Here is a 7,175-nt window from a genome sequence, read left to right as displayed (position 1 = left end):
TGTCTTCATGTAAATCACATGATGTCTTCATGCAAATCACATGATGTATTCATGTAAATCACATGACGTCTTCATGTAAATCACATTTTAAGTTAAAACGAACAGAACTTTGGTTTTCCTCACAACGGGAAGATTTGCTGACTTGTTTGCCACATGTAATAACATTTAGATCTTTTTGGTTTAAAAAAGCATCTGGAGCTGTGACTTTTGTGATTGACATCGTTATGTTCAGACATTAAATATGTAACACAACTACTGAACTTAAAAACACCAAAATGGCTAAAACTTTGTCAACTTGGCCTAAAGTTCAGGTAGTAGCTGAATATGTACTGATTCTCATTACATATTATAAGAGTTAACGGATACAAGAGCGTTGTTTAAAACTTTGACATTTCAAGCAGCACTGTTAGCAAAACATCTCACAAAGCATGGGTTTTAATGAAACCTTCATTAATCGTTGGATCAACAACATTTTGTTTTTTTGGAGTCATTCCAAATGACGGCTAATCACCATTAGCCGACACAAAAGTGGTTATAACCCAATCAGTTTTACAGACATTGAGCTAAAATCTGGTGTGGTAGTAGCTGAGAGTCATTCAGAACACATACTGTGAGTGAGACAACTTTCAATATTTGTGCATTTTGTTGTTTTAAAGGTTTGTCAAAAAGTCGCTAACTCAGTCGTTTATGAAAAGATGATCTTAGTTTAAAACTTTATCTTGCAAGTACTGTACATGTTTCTGTGTATTATATACACATACATACATGTATATACATTTTATATATAAATAATTAGTTTGGATTGATTGTATGCTGTATTTCTGCACATATATGTCTCATACAATACACAAGAAATTAACATATTTCTATTATAAACAATTTCCAACTCATCAAGCAGAATAAACACTAGTGGTTCCAGAACAGATCCCTGGAGCATACCCTTTGTTACACTAATGAGACTAGAAACCTCCACACACTTAGATTCTAAAAATCTGCATCTGAGAATTATAGTTATTAATATTTCCAAATGCTTTTACATTTAACTTTTGCAGACATCGGTGGTTCCTTGAAGGCCGTGTTAGAAGAAACACTGGAGAATTTTTAACATGTCCTCCCTTACAGTCCTGCGTTTTACTCAGTCCTTCCTCCTCTGGGTGCTTTTGAAGAGATGAACCATCACTCTGAATGTTGTGCGCACATTGATTTCCATTAAACGAACAGAGAACAAATAAAGACTCCACCAGGAGGCACAAATTAGAGCAGGATGAGAAACACGTTGTTACCACAGGGCCAAACTGACTAACGCCTCTAATTAAACAAGGAAAAATAAAAATCTTTCAGGCTTCTGTGTTTAGTTTGATTTTCTTCCGTTTCAGGTGAACAAAGGTGTGCAGCGTGCATGCTCCTAAATTGTTTCTCTCAGTTTTTGTCAGTAGCATCCTGTATGTGACGGTGGTCCGCTCGTGGACAAAGATGCATGTTGTGATGAAACGTTCGTCCTCAGTCCAGTCCACACTTCAACTACTGACCTCATGAACCCTGAAAACAACCGGACACCTCCAGCTTTGGTCACAAACCTTCAGCAAATGTTTGTCACCTCGGGCTTTAAGGTTAAATTGCTGTTTTCATTGATTGATTTTAAATCGTTTTGTTTTGATCCTGAGGACTGGATGGAGGTTGTCCAAGTACGGCTTCTAGCCCTGGGGACATATTTAGAATATTAGTGAATATTTAGTGAATTAGAGAAACAACCAGAAGCCGATGACTTTTCTAAAAACAATTATCCAGCTCGTTTTTGCTCGTGACGAATTATAAATGTAAAGCTTATCGAATAGTTTTAAAGTGCACCCCAGTCCAGGATCATTTAGCACTCTCTGGATGGAGCGTACGTGTTAACGTGCACATCACAAAACAGAAAACAGACAAACATGCACATCGTTCTGTACACCCTTTGGTTTCACTCGTTGCAAAGCAAAGCCTTAGTGGGAGACGTCACGTCAGATCCAGTTGGAGGTTTATCTGTTTATTCTGCAGAAAGTCATTTTTATAACTTTGACTCAGTCAGAAATAACCTCACCCGAGACAGAATAGCTTCTCTCCTCTTAGCTCATGACTGCTGTCAAATACGTGCGTGTGTCATGGTGGTACTTTGCTTTTGACACTTGTCCCGTCTCCAAGGCGCAGCGGTGTGTCTGGGGCCATCACATCATGGTGGGGGAGGGACACGGCCGTTAGAACAGGATTACTGTATCGCCTCTGACAGTCACTTTATCGGTGAGAAGCCGAGCCCGAGTGCATCGGTGGTGGGGGCTTCGAGGAACTGCTCAGCCACAGTTCCTTGTATTTCTTCATGATGTCACAGTCCAGGATCAGTAAATTCAGTCCTCTAAGTCGGGCTTGATACTGATGTTGTGGTGCATTTGCATAATTTTGCTGTTCTCGCGTGTTTTAAGGATCGTGCTGTTTGTGCAGAGATCTGCTTGTTGTATTCGCACACTGACGTACAGCCTGCTCATGTGCAGCAGACCTTAAATCAGCTGTCAGACTGAGACGTTCCTGGTTTCAACGCACTCTTTTAAAACTTCACATCACCGTGAGTTTCCCAACACTGTATTAGAACAGACAGAGACATTAGGAGCACAGACGAGGAGGTGATTGTTCACCAGATGGTGTTCAGTCTCCCCAAACACTCAAACCCTTTGATTCAACGCCTCCATCCATATGCTCCTCGTGTTTAATAAGCAGCGTGCTGACAAGTCAGAATCACAAAATGATGCTCATGTTGGTTTCTTTATAAATGCAGCTCATGTTCATCACACTTCTTCCATTTATACATGGACTGATAAAGTGCTTAACCCACTGCAACCTTCAAAATGTGCTTTAGATTATTTTAAATGAGGTTAAGGGGAACTTTTATGAACAGTTAATATCCTACCTGTTGTAGATAGCTTTTTGAACTGCCTCAGTTTGGAGAAACAGTTTAATTTTAACTGGATTAAAGCTCAAGGGATCGCTGCCATCCTAAAACTGAGTCTACTCATGAATTTTATATCTATTCAAGCAGATATATCTAGATAGTTTTTTCTTACATCCATCACGTTTTAACTCTTGTTTGATTTTTAGTTATTTTCTGTGGATATGTTAATTTGTCTCTTGATGTTTTTGCCTTTTACTGCTGTTTTTGGTTTGTGTTTACGCTGCCATCGGTTCCAGTACTGCCTGGAGGAATGGTTGATTGATCTAAATAGGAACTTAAATAAAAGATAAAATAAAAATAAATATTCAAACTTCACTACATAAAACACTTTCACAGTTCCAGAAATATTAGAAATGTAATAATTTTTTGCAGAAATATTATGACGAACCAAGAAGTGTCTCAAGCTGCACAGTTTATTTATTTATGTATTTATTTACTTGTTTTAAATTAGAGTTGTGTTAAGTTGGTCTTAGACCTTATTGTGGAACAAGCTTATATAGATGTCTCTTCACAGCATCAATAAAAACACTGATGTCATCCACGGCTGTTTAATGAACTGGATCATGCACAAATAATAACTGGTCCTAATTGTGAGACTGGTTGTGGCTCTATAATGTGGGGGTGTGTTGTCCTGTTGCTGGACCAGATGTCCACTCGGCTCTGCTCTACAACAGCTTTGCTCAGTGTCCACCTGCTTAATGATGCATGAAGTCAGCGTCTCTTCTTCTTCCTCCCCCCAAATCTCTCTAACCAGGCAGTCAGCGTGCCGTCTCCTCTCTTTAGGAGAGCGTGTGCACATGTTAGGAAGTTGCATGTTGTAACTTTGGCAGAACTGCTGTAATCTCCTGTCAGATGGTCGGTGCCTCCAAAGAGAACAGATTACACGGGGTTTATTGACTTGTGGCTCAGGCCGAACCCCCTCCCACTCCAGCGTCCTGTGTTTTTTGTTGTTCTTGTGTTCACTGATGCACTTTCATTGAGTGTCTGTGGTTGGAAAACTTGATGACCAGTTTCAGCTGAGATAGTTGCAGAGAGAAACTCAACTGTTTGTTGAACGGATGAACTAATTATTTAAACATCCTTTGCTTTAAAAAAAAATCTCGCTGCAATTTCCACTTGTCCTGAAGCTGCTCAATAAATGCAGGTAGAATCATCTGAAATGGTGGAGTCAGGTCCTCTGGATGGATTCTTCTTGTTGAAATGTTTCTTCTTTTATCCAAAGGACTTCTTCAGTCTGAGGAGCTGCAACAAACTCAGTCTTATAAATAGCACCTTCTCATAGTGGACCAACCAGCTTGATGTTGACATCCAGAACCAGCTGCTCACATGATGAAGGACCATCAGACTAAGGACTGATCGTTAGTGCCTTGATGGCTGCTTGCTGTTCACAGAGGAACGAGTGATTTTTTTTAATTTAGCTTTTATTTATCCATGTAGTCTCATTGAGTCACGAGAACTCATTTTCAAGAGAGACCTGTTTAGGGAGCAGATGGTGGGGGTTAAGGGCCTTGCTCCAGGGTCCAGAGTGGAGCAAATGAGGGTGGAGGCAGGTGTGGGTGTTCCACCTTTTCCACCCACTTTTTTTTTAATATGCTGTTAGTCCAGGGAGTTGAACCTGCAACTTTCCAATCACAGGCCCATCTTCTCTAACCTCTGCACCACCACTCCCCAATGTGGAGTGTTTCTGCTAATGATAGCAACAACTGCGTCAATCTAATATTCCTTTACTCCTCTCTCAAACCATCGTTCCTCTCTGTCCAGGATGTGAACATCTTCATCCCTGAAAGAGTGACCTCTGGCCTGGAGATGAGTGTAGACCGCAGAGTCCTGCCCTGATGATGTTGATCTTCTGTGCTGGTCCATCCTTTTGGCCAGTGGCTGTTTAGTTTCCCCGATGTAAGACTGATCACCCTCCTGACACTGAACAACATACACAATATTACTCTGTTTGTGCCGGGGGACTGGATCTTTGGGATGAACCAGTCTTTAATGTATTTTGGGGTTTAAAAGCCACTGGGACGTTATGTTTAGAAAATAAACGTCTCAGTTTCTCTGATACCCCCTCAACATATGGAATGACCACTGGTCTGGGTCTGGGTTCCTCCTTTTCACCTGATGGCTGACTGGAGTCCTGTTTGGGATTCTTCTCTGCTTTCTTTCTGCGTTCTAATCTTTTTTCAAAGATCTGGGCTGATGGTCCCCATTTTGCATGTGACTAACTGGGCTGTCACCAGAAAACTGGATCATCAATCCATCTCAGGAATAAATTTTTCAGTCTTTCGCCCTCTTTGCTCTAAGCTTCTTCCAACTCAGACAGGTAGCTAAGCTCAAGTCAGTGTTGTCCAGACCCGACCTTGAGAAACTAGTCCACGCCTTTGTCACGACCCGATTGGACTATTGCAACGCACTGCATGCTGGGATCAGCCAGGCCTCCACCTCACGTCTTCAGCTCGTCCAGAATGCTGCTGCTCAGCTTTTAACCAGAACTCATAGGTCTGAACATATTACTCCAGTTCTGTCCTCCCTTCACTGGCTCCCTGTTCGTACGAGGATAGTCTTTAAAATTCTTCTGTTGACCTTCAAATGCCTAAATGGCCTCACACCCCTTCACCTCTCTGAGCTTCTGGAACCTTACGTTCCCTCTCAGGCCCTGAGATCATCTGATCAGCTGCTTTTGGCTGAAGCTCAGAGGAGATCGGGCTTTTTCAGTCATGGGCCCCAAACTCTGGAACAACCTGCCCCCCAACATCAGGCAGGCCACCTCCCTTCCTCACTTCAACTCCCTGCTGAAAACACATCTGTTCTCTCAGGCATTTCACACAGTGTAAATTGATCTAGTGTTTTTTTAATCTGTGACCTTTAATGCTTTTTATTAATTCTTCAGTTATTATTATTAATAATACCTGCAGAGCTCTGAGCACACAAGGCTGGTATCCGGAACCCGAGCCTCCGAGTCGGCACATCGAAGGATCTTCCGCGGTGACCAGCTGAACTTGGAGCCGGTGAGATGACGCCCTGCCCGGCCTGGCGCTCCGAGGCTCCGGGTGCGCCAGCAGAGCTCCATCCAGCTTGCTCTGAATTATGTTGTCGGCCACCAAGCACAAAAAATGCCAGCACATCAACATTAGACCAAGATGTTGTCAGTATTGTTTTTTAAATCTTTAAAATAAGTCCAACCGCTGCTCCAGTCCGAGAAATTGCAAATGGCGGATTATTGTTTTGAAAAGTTTCTGAAGGATCCAGTGACTCCGCCCCCGACTCCGCCCCTAACCAATCAGTGACCGACAGTGTTCTGACGTCACGTTTTAGTACCTCTTCATTCGGGTTAGAACCACAGAGCCAAGGGTACCGAAAATAGTAACAGGTGCTAAGTACCGGTACTAATGGAAAAGCCTCAGAAGTGGGCCAAGTAGGGTCCAGTCGGCCCGTACCGGTACTAATGGAAAAGGGGCATTAGTGTATTGTATATATATGTTTATATATTTTTCTCTTTAATTTACTCATTGCTTGTTGTTGTAGTTGTTGTTGTTGTTGTTGTTAAGCACTTTGATAACATGTTCTGTTTTAAATGTGCTCTATAAATAAAGTTGACTTGAACAACAAAGTCCATGCTCAATAATCCAGGTATACAATCCAACATCTTTCAGTCAGGTCATCTGGACAGTTTCTTTTTTTTTTGTGTGTGCTGAAACGTTTCGCCTTCCATCCAGAAGGCTTCATCTGTCAAGGAAACACACAACAAAACTGATTCTCCCCCCAACAGCTTACTCCAAATTGGAACAAACCAGTTATGTTGGTGCTAAGATGGTCTCAGCACAAAAAAAAAGAAACTGTCCAGATGACCTGACTGAAAAATGTTGGATTTTATACCTGGATTATTGAGCATGGACTTTGTTGTTTTCAACCATGACACGACTGTCAACAAGGAAGAGGGCCGGCAATGGAGGAAGGGGCGTGCCAAAGAAACCATCTTAGCACCAACATAACTGGTTTGTTCCACTTTGGAGTAAGCTGTTGGGAGAAGAATCAGTTTTGTTGTGTGTTTCCTTGACTGATGAAGCCTTCTGGATGGAAGGTGAAATGTTTCAGCACAAAAAAAAAAAAAAACTGTCCAGATGACCTGACTGAAAATTGTTGGAAAGTTGACTTGACTCCTTAGATGCATTAATCTGTCCTCCAGCTCTAATGTTAAAAATCT

At 41.8% G+C, this 7,175-nt stretch overlaps 1 protein-coding gene across 1 annotated transcript in view; it reads left to right on the top strand.

The window, feature by feature from the left end:
* The window catches only part of LOC119422076 (tight junction protein ZO-1), a gene marked incomplete at its 3' end in the record, with an annotated part of 133,219 nt that overhangs the window by 1,257 nt on the left and 124,787 nt on the right, over positions 1-7,175 (top strand).

Source organism: Nematolebias whitei, chromosome 2, assembly GCF_014905685.2.
Source record: "Nematolebias whitei isolate Nwh7 chromosome 2, NemWhi1, whole genome shotgun sequence".
NCBI lineage: Eukaryota > Metazoa > Chordata > Actinopteri > Cyprinodontiformes > Rivulidae > Nematolebias > Nematolebias whitei.
This window is presented reverse-complemented; position numbering and strand designations above follow the sequence as displayed.